At 44.1% G+C, this 26,991-nt stretch overlaps 1 long non-coding RNA gene across 1 annotated transcript; it reads left to right on the forward strand.

The window, feature by feature from the left end:
• The first annotated feature begins 4,654 nt into the window (after positions 1–4,654).
• LOC115478197 lies at positions 4,655–26,991 on the forward strand. Its single transcript, XR_003943459.1, has 3 exons — positions 4,655–4,910; positions 20,571–20,625; positions 26,963–26,991. It is a non-coding gene; the product is annotated as an uncharacterized LOC115478197 (long non-coding RNA).

Genomic DNA, 26,991 nt, shown 5'->3' on the forward strand with positions numbered 1-26,991 from the left:
AACTGTTGGTGCCATAGTAAGAAAATGGAAGAAGTACAAAATGACTGTCAATCGACAAAGATCTGGGGCTCCACGCAAAATCTCACCTCGTGGGGTATCCTTGATCATGAGGAAGGTTAGAAATCAGCCTACAACTACAAGGGGGGAACTTGTCAATGATCTCAAGGCAGCTGGGACCACTGTCACCACGAAAACCATTGGTAACACATTACGACATAACGGATTGCAATCCTGCAGTGCCCGCAAGGTCCCCCTGCTCCGGAAGGCACATGTGACGGCCCGTCTGAAGTTTGCCAGTGAACACCTGGATGATGCCGAGAGTGATTGGGAGAAGGTGCTGTGGTCAGATGAGACAAAAATTGAGCTCTTTGGCATGAACTCAACTCGCCGTGTTTGGAGGAAGAGAAATGCTGCCTATGACCCAAAGAACACCGTCCCCACTGTCAAGCATGGAGGTGGAAATGTTATGTTTTGGGGGTGTTTCTCTGCTAAGGGCACAGGACTACTTCACCGCATCAATGGGAGAATGGATGGGGCCATGTACCGTACAATTCTGAGTGACAACCTCCTTCCCTCCGCCAGGGCCTTAAAAATGGGTCGTGGCTGGGTCTTCCAGCACGACAATGACCCAAAACATACAGCCAAGGCAACAAAGGAGTGGCTCAGGAAGAAGCACATTAGGGTCATGGAGTGGCCTAGCCAGTCACCAGACCTTAATCCCATTGAAAACTTATGGAGGGAGCTGAAGCTGCGAGTTGCCAAGCGACAGCCCAGAACTCTTAATGATTTAGAGATGATCTGCAAAGAGGAGTGGACCAAAATTCCTCCTGACATGTGTGCAAACCTCATCATCAACTACAGAAGACGTCTGACCGCTGTGCTTGCCAACAAGGGTTTTGCCACCAAGTATTAGGTCTTGTTTGCCAGAGGGATTAAATACTTATTTCCCTCTGCAGAATGCAAATAAATTCATATACTTTCCACAATGTGATTTTCCGGATTTAATTTGTGATGTGCTATCTCTCACTGTTACCAATAACCTACCCTTCAATTATGGGCTGCTCATGTCTTTGTCAGTGGGCAAACTTACAAAATCAGCAAGGGATCAAATACTTATTTCCACCACTGTAGGTATAAATCATTCTGTAGCCAACTAAAAAAAAAAAAAAATCATGCAACTCAATATAAAAGATTTGTGTGGCCCACATACTCGTGGATATCAGGTCTTGTGGCCCTCTGTTGAAGAAACGTGGACCCTCCTGATTTGACTTATTGCTTGCTTTGTTCTATCCCTGCAGCTCCAATAAAATGACATTACAACAACAATGTAACACAAAGCATAACTCTTCTGCATAAAAAAGTTTAAAAGGCAGATACAATTTTAAAAATGATCCCTAAAGCGTCCTTTTCATGTAAGCACAGCAATAAATCTAATTCCAGCCCTGAGGGAAGAAGGAAGGTCTAAAGTGCTATGACATGCAGGAAAGCATTTCCTCTTATGTGGCTGGGCCTTTTCGTAGCTTGCAGCATAGTAGAGCTGAGATGTTTTATTTTGGCACTGTTAGGTACTGCTGCGCAGAACTAAAAGAAGGTGAAAGTCCCTGTCATTTACCTTTTAGCACAAAGAAAGCTTGTTCACATTCTTTAGAAAGCCTATGAAGTACTACATAGGGAAACTCAAATCAACATAACTTTTTGCTTTTCATCATTCAGACTGCCAGTAAGGTGATTGCTCTGATTACAGCACTTCATTGGAACTGATTACTCCTTCTGGTCTTGAGCTGGTTTGGATTAGACACAATGTGCGAAAGGCTTCAGGTTCAGGTTACCCTGGGATCTCAGGTCTGCCCTGCAGCATTAAGAAGAGATTAATGCTGAGATTACACTGCACCACTGTGCGTGTTACTGGAGATACTGGCATACAGCCTAAGGAGAGAGAGTCTTGTACTAGGCCTGACTGACTTCTGTTAAGGATCTTGCTCTAAACCTATTTTGCATATGTAAGTGTATTCTCAGGGAAGAATGAAGACATGAGCAAACTAGGCACATGCCTAGGGCCCAAGTGTTTAGGAGGGGGGGTCTCTCAGATGTGCGAATTCAATGACTCCCAATGTAGACTTTTGACATGGTAAATCAGCTGCTGGCGGAAAGAAGGGAGCAACCAAAGCCGTGGTTATTCTCCCCACCCCCTGTCCACTCTATTGCAGTCAGCAATTGGAGTTGGTGACCAGCGCTTCTTAATGCTGTTTCCTCCTCTGCAGTCAGAATCCCATGGGGTCTTGTTTGGGGGCTTTAAAATGTATATTATAGGGGTTTCCTACAAGCTTATCTTCCTAGTGACCACCAAAGGGTTAATCCTGTGCTGTGTCTTATGGTGTCTTGTTCACCATTCCTTTCCTAACAATTCCTAGCATCTTGTTTGCTTTTTTGGCCGCCGCCGCACACTGAGCAGATTTCAGCATTATTTTACTGTTAATCCCTGTTATTATTAACTAGGTCATATTGCATAAAATGGCTAAAATAACATGAGTTAGTGGTAAAATAACACAGCTTAATTGTAGCCCATGTTGATAACTTCCCCCCTTAGCGTGAAGAGTTTGTCTCTGGTAACCAGAGCTGATATTGTGATGTCATAATGCCTCATTCCACCAATGCCTAAGAGCCGACCTCATCAGTGATGTCTTGCAAGCAGAGATAGACTGACAGTGATCAGAGCCCCTGGGCAATAAGGGTTATGGGCCCCTAATTACCCATCTGACATATCATATTGGTTATTACTGGTTAGGGGAGAGTGGGCCCTTGGGCACTGCCTTATTGACACCTCTGCTTGCAAGTCAGCACGGATTTAGTGAAGGGAAGTCTTGCCTCACCAATCTAATGCATTTTTTTGAGGGGGTAAGCAAACATGTGGACAATGGGGAGCCGGTTGATATTGTATATCTGGATTTTCAGAAGGCGTTTGACAAAGTGCCGCACGAAAGACTCCTGAAGAAATTGCAGAGTCATGGAATCGGAGGTAGGGTATTATTATGGATTAAGAACTGGTTGAAAGATAGGAAGCAGAGAGTAGGATTGCGTGGCCAGTATTCTCAGTGGAGGAGGGTAGTTAGTGGGGTCCCGCAGGGGTTTGTGCTGGGTCCATTGCTTTTTAATGTATTTATAAATGACCTAGAGATGGGAATAACTAGTGAGGTAATTAAATTCGCCGATGACACAAAATTATTCAGGGTCGTCAAGTCGCAGGAGGAATGTGAACGATTACAGGAGGACCTTGCGAGACTGGGAGAATGGGCGTGCAAGTGGCAGATGAAGTTCAATGTTGACAAGTGCAAAGTGATGCATGTGGGTAAGAGGAACCCGAATTATAGCTACGTCTTGCAAGGTTCCGCGTTAGGAGTTACGGATCAAGAAAGGGATCTGGGTGTCGTCGTCGATGATACGCTGAAACCTTCTGCTCAGTGTGCTGCTGCGGCTAGGAAAGCGAATAGAATGTTGGGTGTTATTAGGAAGGGTATGGAGTCCAGGTGTGCGGATGTTATAATGCCGTTGTATCGCTCCATGGTGCGACCGCACCTGGAGTATTGTGTTCAGTACTGGTCTCCGTATCTCAAAAAAGATATAGTAGAATTGGAAAAGGTACAGCGAAGGGCGACGAAAATGATAGTGGGGATGGGACGACTTTCCTATGAAGAGAGGCTGAGAAGGCTAGGGCTTTTCAGCTTGGAGAAGAGACGGCTGAGGGGAGATATGATAGAAGTGTATAAAATAATGAGTGGAATGGATCGGGTGGATGTGAAGCGACTGTTCACGCTATCCAAAAATACTAGGACTAGAGGGCATGAGTTGAAGCTACAGTGTGGTAAATTTAAAACGAATCGGAGAAAATTTTTCTTCACCCAACGTGTAATTAGACTCTGGAATTCGTTGCCGGAGAACGTGGTACGGGCGGTTAGCTTGACGGAGTTTAAAAAGGGGTTAGATAGATTCCTAAAGGACAAGTCCATAGACCGCTATTAAATGGACTTGGAAAAATTCCGCATTTTTAGGTATAACTTGTCTGGAATGTTTTTACGTTTGGGGAGCGTGCCAGGTGCCCTTGACCTGGATTGGCCACTGTCGGTGACAGGATGCTGGGCTAGATGGACCTTTGGTCTTTCCCAGTATGGCACTACTTATGTACTTATGTACTTATCCTCTCTGAAACTGATTGTTGTTCATTATGACTTGAAAATTACCAGAAACCATCTATAGACCTATGTATGAATATATGAATACTCTGCATTATTGGCATTGCCAAATTATTTTAGCCTATATTTTCATGCATGTGTAGAGACCCTAGGGCCTTACTTTAAGGCTTTACTAGAGTTGTCGGAGCGAAGAAGTTTCCCCTGTGATAGGTTTTATCATCAAGGGAGGAGACTAGTTTTAGAGGGAACTTGCTAGGGCTCCTGCTTCCCCAGCCACTGACCCTGCATGTGAGGGGAGAGGCATCCAACCGAAAGGCCCTAGCAAACTAAGCCCAAGCACAAAATAGGAGATAGAGAGAGAGAGATTCCTGACTACACAAGCCAGGAAAATCTATAAAGAGGAACTAGGAACTTTAGCACTCAGAACAGCAACTTAAGTTATGTACTTTCATGAGGACAGTGTGAACGGGAACTCCACTGCAAACACCCCAGGGTTAAAGGTGAAATGGAGAAGCTGGGTATAGTTGTGTATTTCTGGCAAGGTGACCAGAACCATCTGTTATCTGTATAGTATCCTGGAACAGCTCCAGAGGCTGAAAAATAGCTACTTCCAGCTCCCTGTCTCCTGGGGACCGACACACATCTGACCAGGATCACAACCACCTGAATTGCCACTTTGGAACCTCAGAATCCCTGAGTCTCCCAGGACCGTCATCAAAAACTGTAAGGCATAATCTTCTTTAAAACTACTTATACTATCTGCTGTACCCATAGTGGGAAATGCTAAGGGAATGAATAACGAAGAGAAAGGTTAAGAAGGAGAGAAAGAGACTTTGTAAGAAATGTAACTTACTGTCTCTGCCAAAGTTACTGCCTCTGTTGTTATAATTGTGCCATTTCGTTGCCTAAAATGACTTTAAAATAAATTTGTTGGTTCAGAACGCCAAACTTGTGGGGATACTTTTACTAGGGTGAGCTAACGGATTTAGCGTGCACTAAATGCCATGCAGCCCATTATATTCTTATGTGCTGCAAGGCATTTAGCATGTGCTAATTGTTAGCATGCACTAAATCTAGTGTACCTTAGCAAAAGGACATGTTTGGAGTGGATTTTCTCATTGACTGAAAGGAGTTTGTAGCATGTGTCGTAAACTGCCTATGGCCGCCTGGTTTCTACTGGTCCCAGCCCTGGTCCCAAGCCAATAAACTCTTTATGTGAATGGTCCTCCATACATTCTTCAGGCATAGACTAGGGAACTGTCCTTACACATGATTCAACGGAGTACTTGGAATACCTATATATACACAGAAGTGCAAAGAGCCTGCTGAAGAAGGTGTGCACCACATCCACTCCCACAAGACTCAATATGACAATGATATGGTGCTTGGAACTTGAACACTTATTGATTTGGGACCCTAACCTAAAACTGCTAAGAAATGGGAGGTTACAGTCCTACATTTTTTTATTATTATTTTTTTTTTAGTAGGAAGTATCTTCAAATGGGCAATTATTAACTCCTTGAACCCAGTCTGATTTTTCTACCTGTTGGTTTCAACGAAATATGGTAAGGGGTCCTTTTACCAAGCTGTGTGAATAATGGCCCGGTTTAAGGCCTAGCCAAACTTTAGCACTGGAGCCTCAGAGTCAAACCTATTATACACTCGTGGAAGGTACACACTGCGTCACATTATAAAGGAGCATCCCCTCTACAAACTAAGAGGTAGATTAGCAACTTTGAACCTAGCTGAGGGAGGAGGCTAATATTTGGATGTGTGGTGCTGCTGGGAAAATAACTGCCACTTGTCTAGGTTCACAGAAGCACCTACAAACTATATTTGAGCTTTAGTTAGGAACTTTTTACTTACAGTACTATCTTCTTAAATCCCAACAACGCACTTCACATAACTACTGTGTTATACTGGAGGAAAAAGCCTCAACAGACTCCGTATTTTTGGCTATACAGCTCAATGATTTAAAGGAGTTCTATCTGTCATCACAGGCAAAAAACCTCCTGGAAATAAAGTCAGTCTTAAATAACTCTAGGTGAAAACACCACTTGTCTTGTCGGTCAATTTATTCATCCTTGACCAGTCGCCACTCCGTCAATTCCACTGCCGACACTGGCCCAGGTTTCGGACACACACTCTTTAATGTCCTGCTTCAGGGTCCGTGGAAACTCCAATTTGTGGCTGGCGACTTTCACTACTACCTGTTCTATACCACTCAGGATTTTATAGACCTCAATCATAACCCCCTCAGCCATCTCTTTTCCAAGCTGAAGAGCCCTAACCTCTTAGCCTTTCCTCATATGAGAGGAGTTACTACTACTACTACTTAACATTTCTAGAGCGCTACAAGGGTTACGCAGCGCTGTACAAATTAATGAATAAGGACGGTCCCTGCTCAGAAGAGCTTACAATCTAAAAGACGAAATGTCAAGTTGGGGTAGATGAGATTTCCTGAGAAGAGATGAAGTGATTAGGTGCCGAAGGCGACATTGAAGAGGTGGGCTTTGAGCAATGAGTTGAAGATGGGTAGGGAGGGGGCCCGGCGTATGGGCTCAGGGAGTTTGTTCCAAGCATGGGGTGAGGCGAGGCAGAAAGGGCGAAGCCTAGAGTTGGCGGTGGTGGAGAAGGGTACTGAAAAGAGGGATTTGTCTTGAGAGCGGAGGTTACGGGTAGGGACGTAAGGGGAGATGAGGGTAGAGAGGTAAGGAGGGGCTGCAGATTGAGTGCATTTGTAGGTGAGTAGGAGAAGCTTGAACTGTATTCGGTATCTGATTGGAAGCCAGTGAAGTGACTTGAGGAGAGGGGTGATATGAGTATATCGGTTAAGGCGGAAGATAAGACGTGCGGCAGAGTTCTGAATGGACTGAAGGGGGGATAGATGGCTAAGTGGGAGGCCGGTGAGGAGTAGGTTGCAGTAGTCAAGGCGAGAGGTAATGAGAGAGTGGATGAGAGTTCTATTCCTTTTATCATTTTGGTTGCTCTTTTTTTTTGGGGGGGGGGAGGGGGGTAAAGATCATAGTAGCATTCTTCCCCATGGCATGGGAGATCCTCTGCAAAATTTTGTTTGGGGGCCTGTATTTGAACTTATGCCACTATACATATGGATGGACAGACAGACCCTCCTCAATAAGCACCAAAAAATGGTGTGGACACCAGTGACGTAGCTAGGATTAGATGGACCCCCCTATAACACCATCACTCCCAAGATAGTAGGGACTGGGGGAGGGCAGGGAGAGAGGGAGGATGTACATTTTCCAAAGCTGACATTACAATTAATAAATGTTTAAAAAATACTCTTTTCCCTATCTTTGTTTTCTGAGCATTGCTTTGATGCTAGTGTCTCTCATCTGCTTTTCTGTTTTTTTTCTTAACTCTTTCCAGGGTCTCCTGTCCTTTTGACATTTCCTCTCTATTTACACCATTCATCTTTCTTATGTGTCTCTATCCATCCTGTCCTGTGTCTCCCCTCTGTCTCTCTGTCCCCATGCTCCGTTCAGGGTCAGTATTTCTTTTGTGTCCCTGTCCCTCCTCGTGGCTGGTTTTTCTCCTTTCCCTTCCCTTCCTTCTGTGCCCCCCTGACCCCCCACCCACCTTCTGTAGTCTGGCATCTCTTTCTTTCTCTCCCTCCCTCTGTTGAGCCAGTGTCTCTCCCCAGTCCAGTCTCTGTACCTCTCATGACTTGAAGTCCATCTTCTGCCCCTCTCTTCCCCTTCCCCTTATGCTCCAGGTCTCTCTCTCTCCCTTCCCTCAACTGCCCCACCCTAAGGTCCAGCATCTCCTCTTCTCCTTTGCTCCAGGTATGTCTCTTTCTCTCTCTTCCCTCTGCTCTCTCCCTCCCCAACCTTGTCCATTGTTCCTCTACCCTCGCCTCCACACGCCTGGGTCCAGTATCTGTCTACCTGCCTGCCGCCCATCCTCCAAATACTGTGTGGGTTGCATCAGAAGCAGCACTGAAAACTGCTCTGTCAGGGCCTTTCCTCTGTCATGCACTGTAGAATTTTGAGGACCACTGTGGCAGGGAGGCATAGATTGACTATGCCAGACCCACGCTTGCATATGGGAGGGAGGAGTGGAGAGACAGCTAGGCCTGGGGGGGGGGGGGGGGGGAGAGGAGATGAGGGGAGGGGAGGGTACAATTTCAGATGGCCCTGGGCAATTTGTCAGGCTCGCTCAATGGTGGCTACGCCCCTGGTACACACCCCTAATTTGCAGCAGGATAACTCCAGTGTACCCCTCTCTGAGAAAGCACGTTCATTACTTAAAAAAAAAAAAGTAAACTAAAGAAACATGAGTTATGCTGTGTAATGTAATCTCATGCACAGGAAGAAATGTGCTTTCCATTAAGCTGACAGTCTTTCTTGGAGTTAATGCTAAGTTTTGTAGCTTTTTCGCTCTTTCTACTACAAACACATTTTCTTCAGTTGCTGGGGGCATATTACATTTTATCTTTTCTTGAGACAAAGTTAAATTATCTGAGTACAGCAAAAGTAGATTAAAAGAAAAGCTCAAGTTGTCCAGACAGGACCCTCCTCACTAGCTGCAGCTCTAAACTTGGAGGGCATAAGCCTGTCAAATGTTGTGGAATGTGAAAAATCAGGTAGAAGGGTATTTTGGGGAACAGCTCCCATTCGAAGTTCAGGTATTAGGGATCATTTTAGAATAGGCGAAGCACATTTATCACTGAAAACTATAACATACGCTTGAATAAGGACTGTAAACATGACCAAATTAAAAAAAAAAATAGAAATATGCTTATCTAATTGTAAAAAAAATATAAAATTTAAAAAAAATCAAGTAAGCCTGCATCATACTACCTGGGACACTGGATGACAACACTATTCTGTGGAGCAGGAGACCCAGTGTGTGTGTGTGTGGGGGGGGGGGGGGGGGGGTTGGGGGGGCGGTCTGGCACTGAGATGTTACGCTAATATGGCAACATCAAGTGGTGGCCAGAAGAAATACAGCAGTGAGCAGCTAAATGTTTTTGACCCCAAGAGATTTCTGCACAAACAAACAGGGCTTTTCATAGGCAGCAGAACAAGGTGTGCTATAGGGGCCATGGCCCTACCAAAATTTAGCCCCCAGGTTAAAAGAATCAGCAATCAGGGAGATAGGGTAGCAAGGATAAAGATTGGTTTGTTTGGTCCTCTGAAGCAAAAAGATGGTCCACTGACCCTGGGACAAATTACATAAAACAGAAAAATCCTTTGAGTCAAATCCATTTGTGGAAAAGAAATGGTGCCTAGCTGTTAGTTTAATGTTCTTTGCACCATTGCACTCAGGTTTTATTCACTTGTTTAGGTGTGCACTCTGCACTCCTGTGTTTGATGTTTGTGGTGTTTGTCAAGTTAAGTTTTGGATTAGGGGGGTCACCTTTCAAAGTGTTGCATTAATAAAGTACAGAACAGTGGATCTTTGGTGGGCCACATCGAGAGAGAAACTCTGAGAAATCCAGAGCAATGATTCTTTCTTGGAAAGATCCCCCAATACCTATTATTCCTTTTCAGTTGGTAGGCTGTATCATACCCATTGCTTCTTCAGATAGAATCTTAGGAATTAAATTGGATCCAACATTGAACTTTTGATTACATTTTATCAAAAATCATCAAAAATGTTTTGTTCAATTTGCATATGATCTACTCCATGAGAAACTTGTTTAACAAGAATGCTCTTAGAATTATTATCCATTTGCTTGTAACAAGCTGATTGGTGTAATTCCCTTCTGCATGGTCTCAGAGGTTCTGATATCCACAGATTTAACTTAAGTACAAAACATGGCCATAAAACTTCTTACAGGGTTGAGGAAATGTAACCATGTTGCCTCTTTGCTCTGAGAAGAACAAGGCTTATCCAAGCAGAATAACATTTAAAATTATTTGGTTGGTACATAGGGTATGTTACTCAGTCAAACCACTCTATCTTGCCTACTTATCCCTTATTCACCTTCTAGAACATTACATACCTCTTAACAAAATTGTTTGTTGATCCCCTCCTTTAGGCACATCTGTTTAGACAATTCAGACTCATATCTTTAATGTCACGGGACCTACACTATGGAACACACTTCCCTCTAGTTCAGTGGTTCTCAACCAGTGTGTCCCCAAGAGGTGAGAGGTGAATCACAAAACATTTGGTGTAGAAAGCAAGCCTGTGCTTCCTTTATAACCATTAGTGCCCTCAAGCTGGGAAGATCATCAATCTTGAGCATCAGGTTCTTGAAATCCCCATAACTGGTCCCTATTTCTGCTTCCCCACCACCCACAATAATAACAAGGCCAGTGCTGGGCAGACTTCTATGGTCTGTGCCCTGATCGTGGTTGAATAGATTTGGATGGGCTGGAGTGGAGCTTTTCAGGGGCTTCAAGGACAACTTCAGCAGTTTTAGAACAAGGACAGTGCCAGTCAGACTTCTATGGTCTATGTCCTGAAAATGACAGGGACAAATCAAGATGGAGTGTGAATATGGATTATCGCATCATACCCTATGTAATAAGTTTGTCTTGTTGGGAAAACTGGATGGACTGTAGAGGTCTTTATCTGCTGTCATCTACTGTGCTACTATGAAAGCTGACAGATGATGAAACAGTTTCCCAGCCATTGCTGTAGCATTTTGGAAATTTCCTGTCAGCATTCACCTTTCACAACATATTTCTCTGCTTGTAGTCTCTGTGGATTCTTTTCGTGTGCTGTTATGTTTCAGTTGTCACTTGGACCTCTTTACCCTGACATTTTTTCCTATCAACTCCTGTGCAAATTTCCTTTCCCTATTGGTATTCAAGCCCCCCTTGCACACCCCTTTCCCAGTCTGCAAAAGAACACTCTTCACCAGCCCAAGTCCCTGCTGTAATCATGAGGTGAGCGGACACAAGGCAGTTGATATTCAAAAGCACATACGGACTCAGTGGTGCACTGACTGCAGAAGTGTTTTGTGAAATTCAAGGCAGTTGTTATATGTGAACATTTTTAATTATAGAAGGTGGATATTCAATGGTGTCTTCTTCCTAGATGGGTCTAGATTCTATAAATGGTGCCCAAAGATAGGTGACTAAAGTTAAGTTCATAAGTATTGCCATACTGGGAAAGACCAAAGGTCCATCAAGCCGAGCATCCTGCTTCCAACAGTTGCCAATCCAGGCCACAAATACCTGGAAAGATCCCAAAAAAGTACAAAACATTCTATACTGCTTATCTCAGAAATAGTGGATTTTCTCCAAGTCCATTTAATAATGGTCTATGGACTTTTTCTTTAGGAAGCCGTCCAAACCTTTTAAAAACTCCGCTAAGCTAACCGCCTTTACCACATTCTCTGGCAACGAATTCCAGAGTTTAATTATACGTTGAGTGAAGAAACATTTTCTCTGATTCGTTTTAAATTTACTACATTGTAGCTTCATCATATGCCCCCTAGTCCTAGTATTTTTTGAAAGAGTAAACAGATGCTTCACATCTACCCGTTCCACTCCACTCATTATTTTATGGACCTCTATCATATCTCCCCTCAGCCGCCTTTTCTCCAAGCTGAAGAACCCTAGCCGCTTTAGCCTTTCCTCATAGGGAAGTCGTACCATCCTATATCATTTTCGTCGCCCTTCTCTGCACCTTTTCTAATTCCACTATATCTTTTTTGAGATGTGGCGACCAGAATTGAACACAATATTCGAGGTGCGGTCGCACCATGGTGCGATACAAAGACATTATAACGTCCTTATTTTTGTTTGTTTCCTAATAACACCTAACATTCTATTTGCTTTCTTAGCCGCAGCAACACACTGAGCAGAAGGTTTCAACGTATCATCAACGACGACACCTAGATCCCGTTCTTGGTCCGTGACTCCTAACGTGGAACCTTGCATCACGTAGCTATAATTCGGGTTCCTCTTTCCCACATGCATCACTTTGCACTTGCTCACATTAAATGTCATCTGCCATTTAGACGCCCAGTCTCCCAGTCTCGTAAGGTCCTCTTGTAATTTTTCACAATCCTCCTGCGATTTAACAACTTTGAATAACTTTGTGTCATCAGCGAATTGAATTACCTCACTAGTTACTCCCATCTCTAGATCATTTATAAATATGTTAAAAAGTTGTGTGTGCAAATCAGCACACATTGCCAATTTGTGCATGCAACTTAATTAACGAGCCAATCAGTGCCAATAATTAACTTCTAACAACCAATTATTGATGTTAATTGTCCTTAATTGGCACAACTATGGAATGGGCTCCCAAAAGCTATGAAAACAATCCACGACCACTTGAACTTCAGGAAATCATTAAAACCAACCTCTTCAAAAAGGCCTACCCCAATGACCCCACGTAACCCTCTTCACCTACCAACACAGCATGACTATGATCGAGCAGGACAACACGCAATCTTCATCCATTCCGACCCTCCACTTATACCACTTAAATAATTGGGATTTGTGGGCAGATCGTATTCTATAATGCTCCGCGCGTAAATCCTACATTGTGTAAATTCAAGGGGGTGTGGCCAGTAAAGATGATTTTATTTAACATATGTACTGTTGTCCATATGCCTTTTAAACTTTCTGTCCTTTTAATTTTACTCCTCCTAAGGCCTTGAACTTTGCCTCCCTCTATCAACATGGTCCTCTATTTGTTTTGTTTTTTAAAGTATTTTTATTGAGTTCTTAGTGCACAAAACATCAATACACCTCAGCCCCCCTCCCCTCGTCATTTCCCATCAGTGAATGAAACAACATATTAGCCTTTCCATCAACATCCACAGGGTTATAACACATATACATCAAATAACATTAAACGAGACACTTCAGCTTTTTGCCTTTATTTATCCCCCCCCTTTAGTGTAGCAACCCCCCCCCCCCCCCCGTCCACTCCACCTAATATGCTAACATGTCCTGCTGCACAGTGCCATGTTGAGACCATTACTCTACCGCTCCCGCACCCCTCAAAGTGTCTGCTAGTACTTTACCCTACAGTATTATCAAGGGAAGGGTCCACCAGTAATCCCTCTACATTGGCAATCTTACTCCATAAATCTTTATATTGTCGTGCCCCTATTGATATACTGGTTGGCCACCCACTTAACTCTCCAGTCACCTTCTATAGGACCTCTGTGGTCACCCTTGCTCCCCCATGAGAGGCTGGCTACATTTATTTATAGCTGTCACACATGAGTTTTAACAAAGTAAAGCAAAGAGGAAATAAGGTAGATGGAACCAAACCAAGAAATCAGTAAAGCCTTTATTGTTCAATTCATCAACCAGTATTCATGGCACAGATAAAAGGACTCAGACTTGACATGGTCTATCAAACAATGCCTGAGTCAGGAAATGTACAGCTCTGTGATATGTCACAAACAATGTTTGGTGATGATCATTCATGAACAGCCAACCTTGGGCTCCAGTGGGAGAAGCTGTTGTAGAATACAAACGGAAGTGGACAAGGTTTAGACTTCAAAGAGTCAGAAAAAGCTTTCACTGATCCTAACTTAGTTGGATTCCCTTGTGACATCACCAATAGTCTCCAAATATTGCTTGTGATACATCACAGAGCTGTACAACTCCTGACGCAGGCATCATTTGCTGAAACGTGGCCGTGTTAACTCTTTAAGTCCTTTTTCTGTGCCACAAACGCAGGTTGATGAATTGAACAATAACGGCTTTACTGATTTCTTGGTTTGGTTTCATCTACCTCATTGCTTCACTGCTTCATTTTGTTGTTGCCACATGGGGCTTTATCCTTCTTCTACATACTACATGTGAGTTTTATTCGGACTCAGAGTGCTCATCGTAGCCTTATTAATACTGGTTTTGCATTGGGTAATATTAGATATGCAGAAAAGGTGGGTCTTGAAAAACTCTTCCTAGGAGTAATTAATGCAGTATACACTGAAGTGGTTTAGAAGCTGAAAATGCTTTGATGACTTGATAGTGATATGAACCCTACCTAATATTAGTGTGATCTGATTCATTTTATAACAGTAGATATTTATAATCTGGCTGTGAAATATGCCTATGGATGGCCTGATATAGAGCCTGGCATCCTTTAGTATATATTTGAACTACACATGAAGTAAAAACAGACAGTTATAGCTAAGTGTTTATGAAATTTGTTTGAAAAACCAATGTCACACTTCCAGCACAGGTTTGGCTCGCATCTGCTTTGATAACTGCCTGCTAGGACTGGCCATGTTATCCAGAGCTGCCATGCGATCCATGGAAACTTTTCACTAGTCCTGGATTTGCAAGAGCCCCTCCTTACAGGGCTGACTTCAGAGCATTAGTAGGTTAGAACTTGTCCTAAGGGTCAAAACATTGACAATGAAGCTACTCAAGTTACCTATGATTAATGTAAATTGGTAAAAAGCCATGCCCTAATCCAATAATGAAATGTGACCCTCTTGCCTTCTGCTGACAGCCTGTGATCCAACTCAGTGCAGAAGGCACGGAGCCAAGTCAGTCCCACACAAGATAATAATCACTGTCACTTTCCCTCAAAGTTCAAGACAAAATACAAAGAAAAAGAAAAAAAGAAGCAGAAGAATGTAATTGGAGAGATCCAAACACTATTATTTGCATAGTTCAAGCGATTTATAGCTCACAGGATTCATTGTTGGCAAGGGTCACGGCAGAATCGTCAACTTGGTTTGAAAAACACTCACTTCTAATGTGATTTACTTCTCGAAAGCAACAACGTGCTCAGGGTTTTTTTTCAGCCATGACAAAATGGTTCCACAGAATTGTCTTGTTGTAGCATGAAATGACCAAGATGAAAGAGACTTGAGCTTAAGTTACCGTGGTGCCCTCTCAGGGAGACTGTCATGGTAAGTCAGTTGCCAAGTCTATTTGCTGGCGTCCTCTGCTGCAGCAGACTCTCTATGGCTGCTAATGGCTTTCCTAATCATCCGTGGAAATTGGTTATTTATGGCAAGCATGTCTTAAAACTACCCAGTCAAGTTTTCTTGCTTCTGCTTTTTTTTTTTAAATTTTTTTCTCTAGAGCCTATTAATCTCTTTGCTGCCGCTAGTAGCCGAAGGAGGTTATTATAGAAATATTTCCACATGTGAAGAGAGGCATTTACATGAGTACTTGTATATCACTTCAGAAAGCTCCATCAGTATCCCTTACCCTCTGACATCATCAGTAGTCCTCCTCATTGCTTGACTCCATCAGTAATCGTCCTCACCACCTGACTCCATCAGTAGTCCTTCTCACCGCTTGACTCCATCAGTAGTCGTCCTCACCCCCTGACACCATCAGTAGTCCTCCTCACTGCCTGACTCCATTAGCAATTCTCCTCACCTTCTGACACCATCAGTAGTCGTCCTCACCCCCTGACACCATCAGTAGTCCTCCTCACTGCCTAACTCCATCAGTAGCCCCTGTCACCCCTGACTCTTACTGGGGTTTCCCTGGTGGTCTAGTGGGGAGCAGAAGTGATCTTCAGTTGCTCCTGCTCCTTCAAGCACCCACCATCAAAAAGAACATAAGAGTAGCCATACTGGGTCAAACCAATGGCCTATCTAGCCCAGTATCCTGTTTTACAAACAGTGGCCAAGCCAGATCACAAGTATCTGGCAGAAACCCAATTAGCAGCAACAATCCATGCTACCAATCCCAGGGCAAGCAGATTCTTCTCCATGCCTGTCTCAATAGCAGACTATGAACTTTTCCTCCAGGAACCTGTCCAAACATTTTTTAAACCCAGATACACTAACTACTGTTACTACATCCTCTGGCAAAGAGTTCCAGAGCTTGAGTGAAAAAAATATTTCCTCCTATTTGTTTTAAAAGTATTTCCATGTAACTTCCTCAAGTGTCCCCTAGTCTTTGTACTTTTGGAACGAGTAAACAATCAATTTACTTCTACTTGTTCTACAAGGGGAAGGCCACTTGGTTCTGTAACAATGCTATATACAGGAGGACAACTCCTAATATACATCCAGAGGTACTTAGCTGTCAGAACACTACTAAATAGCATTTATTCTGGACTCGTGTCTAGGGGAAGCGTACCTCTTTGGCCCAATGGCAAGCTAGTTGTGCTGGAAAAAGGAACAATGCCACAGATGGAATATATATTATTTATTGAGTAAAGAAATATATATATATAAACTAGTAAAAAAGCCCCGTTTCTGATGCAAATGAAACGGGGGGCTAGCAATGTTTTCTTCTGTGTGCATGTGGGAGTGTGTGTGTCCCTGCCCTCTGGCCTCTCTCCCCTCCCCCCTCTGAGTCCTTCACTGTTACAGAGCCAGCGATTTGATTTCGTGCTCTGCTGTTTTCCTTCACTGACTGTGTTACAGAGAGGGCGGGGCAGACACTCATAGGGAAACTGGATATCTCGCCCCCTTCACACTTCCGGCTGGAGGCTTCATAGAACGTTGGTGTTGCTTTTATATAGAGAGATAGTTCTGAAGCAAAATGCCAAGCAAAATACAAAATAACTTGCTATAAAAAATATATACCACCCAAAATATAGATAATGAAATATGATTATCCTAATGGACTATCTAAATGAGTGATTACACAACCAATCACAATACTGATATCCACACAACTTAAGAAAAATACAGTTAGCAGCTAAATGCAAAGACCATAAGTCATGACATAAAACCCATCTGTCACAGACAAAGCCAAGGACTAATTATCCCCATTACCATAGGTAGTAAATCCTGTTATCTCACCTTGCAGTCTGTGGCAGACTTCCAATGGTAAAGAAGCGGATTCCTCCTCTTTGAGGCAGATGCACTAAAGCTAAATGAGCCTTTAATGACCCTCCAACGAGGAAAATTTGATCCGTTGCATGCATCAAAGGGCTTTTACCGAGGAAGCCAGCAGCTAACGAAAACGGAATGGAGATGAGCAATTAGTGTGAAAACCCCATTGAAACGACATGCACTAACCTTTTCCGATTGCCTTTACGTAGGAAAAAGGCAGGAAATCTAACGAGAGGTCTGGACCTCTCGTTAGGACAGCTCTGTGCTAGGAAAAATCATTAAGTGAAAAAATAAACAAACTTTGAGCCAATCCCAGCGCATTAGCAGAGCTAAAAGCGCTGTGATTGGTCCAAAGGACGTCAGAAAGCACATCAAATAAAAAAATAAAAAAAGGATTGGGAGGGGGCAAGGGCGCTCATCAGGAGCGTCCTGTACGGACGGCCTTGCCCCCCCCCCCCGCTGCTCCCCACTTTCCGCCGCTCCCCCCACCCCGAAAAAGCAAAATGCTAGCCGCCCCGGTCCCCCTCCCTTCCTCACTACTCTCTCACCTCAGCTCCGCCTCCTGACATCCTCCGTCCTGTGCCCCGCCCCCTTTTGGGGTCGTCGCCGCCATTCCCCTCCTCCATCGGGCCCCCCTCCCTCTTACCGGGCCCGTGCAGCGCCTCTCTCCTCTGTCCGAAGGCGCTGCACGGGCAAGAAGAAAGCTGATGGCTGCCTTCGCCCAGCTTCGATGGCGCGTCTTTCTCCTGCTGCGCCCGCGGGGCACAGGACGGAGGATGTCAGGAGGCGGAGCTGAGGTGAGAGAGTAGTGAGGAAGGGAGGGGGACCGGGGCAGCTAGCATTTTGCTTTTTCAGGGTGGGGGGAGCGGCGGAAAGTGGGGAGCAGCGGGGGGGGGGGGGGGGGGGGCAAGGCCGTCCGTACAGGACGCTCCTGATGAGCGCCCTTGCCCCCTCCCGACCCTTTTTTTATTTGATTGGGAGCCATGTGCTTGTGATTTGACTGTGTTTTGACTGTTTGTGGCATGCGCAGAGCAGCTAACATAACGCTTGGCTGCTCTGCGCATGATTTGGGGGCCGATTAACGATGTGTATTGTGATTCTTTGATACATTGTACGTTTCAATACCGATCTCAGCATGTGTGACTTTTTTTTTTGGTGCATTTTTTGTTATTTTAAAATCGTTAGGGACTTTAACGATTTAGATTTTTTTACGTTTGGTTGCTGCATCTGCCTCTTAGACTCAAGCTGAAGACTCAGCAAGTCTCTCAGTCTAGGAATAAAGTCCGAGATCTGTATTCTGGATGGAGAGGGCACAGTCTTAGATAAGGCCTTATATTATAGCTGAGCTAACCTTGTGAGATTGTTACAAGGTATGCAGTTCACCGGTGTTTAGGAAAATCAGTCTCTGGCTTTTCTCAATCCTTCTATCCACCTGCAAGTCTTCCGGTCATCTCCTTTCCTTCTTCTCCTCTTCAGTCCAAACTTTTGGTATCCAAGGGTCAGATGATACCTGTGGACCAATCACAGATGGTGTAATAATGTCCAGCCAGCTTCATGGTCAAGAAGCGAGCCTTTGTTCGATGGCATGCAAACTTCCCTGTCTGCTCACATACTCCTGGAGCCATGTGTGTCTTTCTCCTCCAATCTTCCCAGGAGATAACGGGCTAGTTTGCAACACAGAATATGTCCTTGGATGAAATCATCTTGCTATGCTCAGCACTAATGTTCCTTTGACAAAGCTAGTTACTGATGCATACAGGCCACAAGCTGTATAACAATGGCTGTATAGGCCAAGACCAGCAAAGGTGCGGATCTCAGGTAAATACTCCTACAGTTCCTAGCTCATCTAAATTTTAAATTTGCCTCCCTGCTGCTGGTGCTGTCCCTTTTTCTGTTCTCTCCTCCCCCGCCTGCTTCATGGCCTAGCACCTTTCCCTTTCAAACCTCCCTTCCTGCCGGGGTAAAGACAGCAAATTTAAAAACAGTAGCAAGCACACTGCAGAGACTTCGTGTTCTTGGGACATTGAAGGTTCTGCCATCCTGTCCTCTCTTACTTGTACTTCCTATTGATGTATGGGATGGAATGCAGCAGAGCCTTCAGTAGCACAGGAGCTCAAAGGTCCGGGTTCCTGGTACTAATTACTGTTTTAAAATTTGCTGTCACTGCCATACCAGGAAGAGAGCTGCTGATAGGCTTGAGGGTAGGGGTGAAGAACAGGGATAGACACTGGACTTGGGAAGGGGGCGGGGGTGAAGAAGAAGAGAGAAAGGTGCTGCACCTGGTGGAGTTGGGGAGGAAGAGGGAGAGTGAGAGATGCTGGACTTTGGGAGGAAGGGGTAATAGAGTGAGCCAGGAAAGAGAGAGAAAGAGCACTAGGAAAGGGAGGAAAAGGGAGACAGATCATGTCAAGGGGGTGGGGGATGTAGTATGTCAGAGAGGATGAGGGAGAGGTGAGTGAGTGAGTGATGAGAGGAATGACGATGGAGAGAGAGAGTGCCAAGAGGATGGAGGGAAAGAAAAGTGTGGGGAGTGGGGAAGGAAAGAGGAGGGACAGGAAGATGACAGAAGGGAAAAAGGAGAGAGATAGGTAAAGGTTTGAGGAGGGGGAGATAAATGAGGAAAGAGAGATGAGTAAAGGCAAGATGAGAAGAAGGTGAGGAGGGGGAAAAGAGAGATATGAGAGAAAAGGAGATGAAGAAGTGTGAGAGAAGGGTGAGGAGGAGAGATAAGTGGGAAGGGGCAAAAGTGGAGCTAGAAGGAAAGAGGGAGAGTGGTGTAGAAGAGAGAAGTAAAGAGGGAGAGATTGAGGAGGAAATGCAAATGAGATGAAAGATGAGGGAATTATGAAGAGCTGTAGAAAGGTAAACGAGTGGGGAGGTGAGGAGCAAGGAGTGTGTGTGAAAATACAGCAGGAAAGAGAGAAGAGAATGGAAGAGTACAGGTAGGATAAAGAAAAACGCAACACAATGGTACAACAAAAGAAATGGAACATGTAAGCAAAAGAGAGATGACAAGAGGATGGAAAAATCTAGAGGATATGCCAAGAGAATAAAATGGATAAAAAGAAAAAACTTTAAAATCAGAAGACAGAAGGAATGTGGAAAAAGATACAGGGGCCCTTTTACTATGCTGCATAGGCGGGTATGCATGTCCTACTGTGTCAATTTGGAGTTACCACCCAGTTACCACCGCCTGGCCCGGGTGGTAATTTCATTTTTTACGTGCATCCGCTACATTGCGCCGGAAAATAATTTTTAGTTTCATGTGCATGGCGGAAACTGGGCGGTAATCATCATTCTACGTGTGTAGATGATTACCACATGGTTACTGCATGAGACCGTACCACTTTGTCAAGGGTGGTGGTAAGGTCTCAGACCCAAAATGGACACATGCCAATTTTTATTTTGCCACATGTCCATTTTCGGCAAAAATGTAAAAAAAAGGCCTTTTTTACAGGCACGCTGAAAAATGGATCTGCGCATACCCAAAACATGCGCCTACACTAGCGCATCCCATTGTCAGCGCACCTTAGTAAAAGGACCCCACAATGAATTAATAAGGAACGGCTAGAGCAATGAAAATAAATTTACATAAAAAGATAAATAAAGAAAGATGATAAGAATATATAAAGAAATATCAAGGTGTGAAAATATGTTATTGTATCACTCTGCTGCAGCTACAGCTGAACAGGTGGATAAGGATGAGGTTGGTGGTGGCAGACCTTGGAGGAGGTGAGTATGAGCAATAGTATGAGTGAATGTGTATGTGTGGAAGAGAGGGTGGGAGGGGAGAAGAGGAAGCTAATTGTTGCCAATCCGAGAGGCTGGGAAAATGGAGAGTGGGAAAGTAACCCTCTCCCAGCATAAACTGAGTTTCCTACCCCTTATTCCCCCAAACAAAGCAGGCAAACTATGCCTGGATTGGGCTGAAACATTGGTAAGCACCAGCAGCCAATGGCAGTACATATACACAGCACCAGCACCATCAACAGCTACCTTGTACCTTCCTTCCATATTCCTTTCCAAGAAAAACACAGACAGCATACCCATTTGTGGAGAGAAGGTTTGAAAACCTGCCATTATCTGCCTGGAAAAAAGTTTGTTCAAGCTTCCATCTTAAGTAGAGGAGTGTGGAGTGCAAGTAGTTTTGGCCAGATTGAAAGGAGATGTTTCTAGGGTACGTTAGAATGGACATTTCCGAACGTATGCACACTATTTCCCCCTTCCCTTCTGCTGGCCACACAATCAACAGGTGCAAAGTTCGCAGGTGTTTTTTAGTTCACACACTAGCTAATTTTCAAAAATAAATGACTGAGCTCTATGTGTTGCAAACCTACCCAGATAACTTTGCAAACGTAAGAGCTTTTAAAAATTGCCCTCCTTTTCCTCTAGGACAGAGTGAGAAACAGAGAAAAATTTCACACACACAGACAATAAGGTAAAACCTGGCAGTCATTTATAGTTTGCAAGAGGCAAAAAATCTGCAAGAAAATGTGTTCTCCCAAAAAAATTGCCAGAGGGAATAATCCATTTCTCACACCCTACATTTCTGAGTCAAACACTTTTGGGTATCTTTACATGCTGCCCTCAATTACTGCATATAGAGAAAAGCTGTTAAATCATGAGATATAAGTCTATCAACACTGTTCAGAGCTGCAGCCCAAGCTAACAACGCTCAGCTGGCTATGGAGCAATGCCAGAAACCTTCTGTGTTTTAAACCTATTCCATATGTAAAACAGTAAAATTTGATATTATGCCACTGTTTTTTTCTTGTAAGTCCTTTAGGGGTCCTTTTACTAAGCCGCCTAAGCAACTACACGCGCCCAACGTGTGCCAAAATTGAGTTACCACACGGCTACCACATGGCTCTTGCGGTAATTTCATTTTTGCCATGCGTCCAATACGTGCGGCTGAAATGATTTTTGGACGCGCGTCAAGTGGCATTTGGCGCATAGGTCATTACTGCCCAGTTACCGTGTGAGACTTTACTGCTAGGTCAATGGCTGGCGGTAAGGTTGCAGACCCAAAATGGACACATGGCAATTTTGATTTTGCCACACTTCCATTTTCGGCAAAAATTTTAAAAAGGCCTTTGTTACAGGCGCACTGAAAAATGGATTGGCCAAAACCCGTGCCTACACTACTACAAGCCATTTTTCAGTGCACCTTAGTAAAAGGACCCCTTAAAGACTTTTGATCAACTTTGTGGGTCAGAGCAAAAACATATGGCCTACACTAAGGAAATAAGGGAATGTGAGTGGATCTTGGAGTCAAAAAGGCCGCCCAGTTTAACTAGACCCATCTTGGAATCCTAATAATTCCAGAGAGAGAAACCTGAAAATTACAGCGTTGTCTCCCTGAAGTTGTCTCCTCACTTGCCATAAAACAGAAAATAGCCACTGTAAGGGTTCCGAGCCTGAAAGGGGTTATATATCTATAACTTGTTGACAGATGAACAAAAAATTAGGTCAAATACTTGTTTTGAGATACAGTTCAACTCACAGGGGTGATGTGAAGGCAGATTTTAGAAAGGGTGTGTGGAGGGGGATTCAAGCATTCAGACAGGATGTGTGGAATTCCCATACTATTTTACAAGAGGCCCTGCAAACGTACAGCCTCTTGTACAATAAGAACAGGGCAGCACATCCCAGACCCTCTGTATCAAGAGGGAGCAGCGATTTTACAAAGCTGGACATGGGGAAAACAAAGATACTCCCTCCCCCCTCCGCATAGATGAGCTTTCTAAAATTGCTGCTCCATCTGCAAAGCCATTAATCCCAAAATTGTTGCCCCCACATGACAGATCCCCTGCTTTCCCCCCCAGTACCACAACCTATTTTCTCCCTGGCATCACCTACCCTTTGACAGCATCTGACAAGCATTTGACCTCCCCTCCCCACCATGACAGTAACCCCCGATCACACCTGACCCCCTAACTATGACAGTAATTGCCTGATCCTCCTCCCCGCCATGACAGTAACCCCCCCCCCCCCCCCCCCGCAGCACAAAGAACACCCAGACCTCTCCCCCCCCCTGGCATGGAAGACCTGCACATTTGGGCCTAAATGCCATTATAGAATTAGCGTCTACATCCTGGCACCAAGTTATAGATCTGCCTGCTGTATGTACAGTGTTTTGGACGCTTAACTCACCCCCTCTTGAAATCTGTGTCCCAGGGCTTTTATATGTATAAGTAATGGATTTCTGACATTTTGCCATTTACACAATCTTCATGTCTAAAAGCTGTTATTACCATGTGTAGATGCTTCTCCAAAGACCTCCCAAGTTTATATGAATTGCATCAATAAGGTTAATATGTTTCACATATCCTAGTAATGAATCCATTTCATCCTGGAATAATTAAGGACCCCTTTTACCAAACTGCGGCAAAAGGGGGCTGGCACTGGCATTGGCAAGTATTTTACATGCCGAGCCCCCCTTTTATCGCAGCTGGTAAAAGGAAAGTCTCGCCTTCCTGCAGGAAATGGCAGTGTGGCAAGTAAAGCACTTGCCGCGCAGCCATTTTGGGGGACCCCTTACTGCCACCCATTGAGGTGGTGGTAAGGGTTCCCGTATTAACCCAGTGGTAACCAGGCAGCGCGCGGCACTGCCCGATTACCGCCGGGTACACTCCGGCACTACAAAAATAAGTAAAATTTTGTAGCACAGGAAATGATGGCACGCTAGGGGTGGGAAGTACCGCTGGGCTGCTGCGGTAGCCCGGTGGTACTTCCTGTATAGCTAGCGGTAAGCCCGCGTTGGGCTTGCCACCGCTTAGTAAAAGGAGCCCTAAGTAAATCTTAATATAGATAGGAGTTTAAAAAAGGTTTGGACGGCTTCCTAAAGGAAAAGTCCATAGACCGTTATTAAATGGACTTGGGGAAAATCCACTATTTCTGGGATAAGCAGTATAAAGTGTTTTGTACCTTTTTGGGATCTTGCCGGGTATTTGTGACCTGGATTGGCCACTGTTGGAAACAGGATGCTGGGCTTGATGGACCTTTGGTCTTTCCCAGTATGGCAATTGTACTTATGTAGGTGATATTTTGTATGTTGATTTGTATCTTAGCATGCCAAAAATAAAATTTCTTTCCATTCAATCAAGTTAATAAAAAGGGCTACAATCACACTGCTTCATTTCAGCTTAATATCGTTAGAAAATTTGGCATGTTGTATTGTTATTTGTGCTATGATCAGTTTGCTTATTGGCAACTAGCACTTTGTGTGGTTGTTGTAAATCATTTTCACCAAATACTTATAGTATGAGTCAGGGCATAAAGGCTCCATTAAAGTGAAACAATTTAATGGGATCTCCTCTCCTGTTTATATAAGCCATCCTAAATTATAGATTGCATTCAAGAAATAGGATAAATGTAGTTCAACATAACCAAAAAGGCTTTTAAGAATATCCACACAGTCAAAATATTTCACCTGGAAAATTGACTATTTTCCTCCCTTTTGCTCTATACCTCAAAAGCATTTTCCATCTAATTTCATGCAAAGGTTTCAGGTTTTTTGCATTTGATTGACCGTCTTTCATAAGAAACAGCAAATCTGTTTACAGCACATAAACAAATTCAATGGGATAATACTTGCTATATGTGAGCAGTCAGCAATATAACATTATTATTAAAGAGATGCGGATAAGCACAATGAGGTCATCTAATATATATACAATCTCCAGCCACTGAGGAACTAGGTTCTGTCTGCAGGACACAAAAGGCTGGAAAAACATAGGGCCAACCCAGCTGAGGGCTCAGGAACTAGAAGAGCCCCTTGGAGATGTCCAGAAAAGTACCCAAGAAGTTAGGGGAACATGCAGCAAAAGAGGTACAAATTCTAGGCAACTTCACTTTACAGTAACTGTGTTCATCTCTAACTTTTACAGAGAGGCCATGTCAAAGTAGGGGCAAATATTTATTTATTTATTCATTCATGACATTTATACCCCACATTAGCCCGAAATAGACTCAAGTTCAATGTGGCTTACAAACAAACAATAAAGTGAATAAAACATAATAATGTACAGAATATAACACAATAAGTTCAAGAAGCAAGTAACCAGGGATTTAGACTATCTCAAGGACAAATATGAGAATGATGTCTTCCTTGTGACCAGTGCCGTAGCGAGGGCGGCTGACACCCGGGGTGGGTCGCCGCTGCGCACCCCCCACGGGTGCAGCATGGCGCCCCCCCCTCGGCGCGCCCCCCTCCGGCGCGCCCCCTCTCCCGGAGCGCATTCTTACTTAGTTTAGAAGCGAGGGGCGGGCGGGAGGGCCGATTCGTCCCCTAGTCCACGTCGCTGGGAGCTGCGTCGACTCCATTGGTTCCTTGCTCTCTCTGCCCCGGAACAGGAAGTAACCTGTTCCGGGGCAGAGGGAGCAAGGAACCAATGGAGACAACACCCCCCCAGCGGCGTGCACCCGGGGCTGACCGCCCCACCGCCCCCCCTTCCTACGCCACTGCTTGTGACTGGAGAATGAGAGAATGACATGAGGATGGGGACCTGCAGTAACTGAGGGGATGGGGACAGGGACAAAGCCCATAGGGACGGGGACAGACTCCTGAGGACGGGGAACAGAGCCAGTGAGGATGGGGACAAACTTTGTCCCCTTTTCACTTTCTACTTTGAAGCCTTTTAATGAACTGGACTATTATTTATGTTTGATTGATGCAGACAACAATATTTTAGTTTTTTGGAAAAACAAGCAAACATGCTGGCCACAGCTAGCAAAATTTGTATGGGGGATCCTGTACATCCTGCTACCAGCACATCTTCTATTGCAGGAGGGACTGTGGAAGACAGGAGAGCTAGACTGAATCCTGAGATTGTTGATGACTTCTTATTCATCCACAGATTAAAAAATCAGTGCTTCATAGGGGAAAGGGAAATGGGGCTTGATGTACTGCCTTTCAGATGTTTTTACAACTACATTCAAAGTGGTTTACTTATATTTAGGTACTTATTTTGTACTAGGAACAATGGGGGGTTAAGTGACTTGCCCAGAGTCACAAGGAGCTGCAGTGGGAATTGAACTCAGTTCCCCCCTGGATCAAAGTCCACTGCATTAATCACTAGGCTACTCCTCTACTCCATAGTTCTCCCCTATAGGGCATACAGAAAGGTTGCATTTTGTACCCCTGGACAATTTAACAGGGTGGATTAGGATTCCTTGGGGTAGTAGAAGTCAGCTATTGTTGTGATTGGAAGGGTAGAGGGGTGGTGGTGGTGGTGGGAGGGTTATTATAGTTGCTAGTTATTATTGTTTTCTATTTGTAATTTATACACAACAGTTGCACAGTATATTCCTTTTTATACTTTAACAAAAAGATTTAATTATAAAATCATAAGTGTTTGAGGCTTCTGCAGATGAGAACAGAGCCCAAGGGGATGGGGCGAGGACGGGGACAGAGACAGGGCCTGCGGGGATGGGACAGGGATGGAGAAGGGGCCTGTGGGGATGGGGTGGGGACAGAACCCACAGAGATGGGGTGGGGACGGGGACGGGGACAAATTTTCTCTACTGGTGACCTCTAGTCAAATTTCTGTGGATGAAAGAAGCCACAGTTGAAAAACCTGTGAGGATATGATAGGATGTACAGATTGATGTATGGGACGTCATAAGGGAGGGTAGGTGTTGTGGTAAGCCAGTACAGAAAGCCTGGTGGGTCAGTAAAAGAACATTAGACTAGTTTCAAAATGCCACAGAGTCAATGTAAAATAGAAGGTCACATAGTTGAATTTCCATTTTCTGCTCCATAAGGAAAATTTGCTCACTAAAACATTTCCTTGCAGCTAAAGACATCCAGCTTTTTACTTCTTTCTTTCTTTCTTTTTTTAATGGCATGGGCTATTACAAATCCCTCCTGGCAGGTGTCAAGGTCTCTTTGATTAAAAGACTCAAAACTATGGAAAACATCACTGTCAAATTCCTTTATGGCAATGGAATGTCCCAAATACAAATAGCAAATGTAACCATTTTCAAAAAAGCAAAACATCTATCTTTTTTTTTTGTTGAAAATACCATTTGTAACAAGGTTTTGTGCTCTGTGTGTTTATCTTTTCAGGTCATTAAAAAAAAAAATACAACGCACAA

Source organism: Microcaecilia unicolor, chromosome 9 (assembly GCF_901765095.1).
Source record: "Microcaecilia unicolor chromosome 9, aMicUni1.1, whole genome shotgun sequence".
Classification (NCBI taxonomy): Eukaryota; Metazoa; Chordata; class Amphibia; order Gymnophiona; family Siphonopidae; genus Microcaecilia; species Microcaecilia unicolor.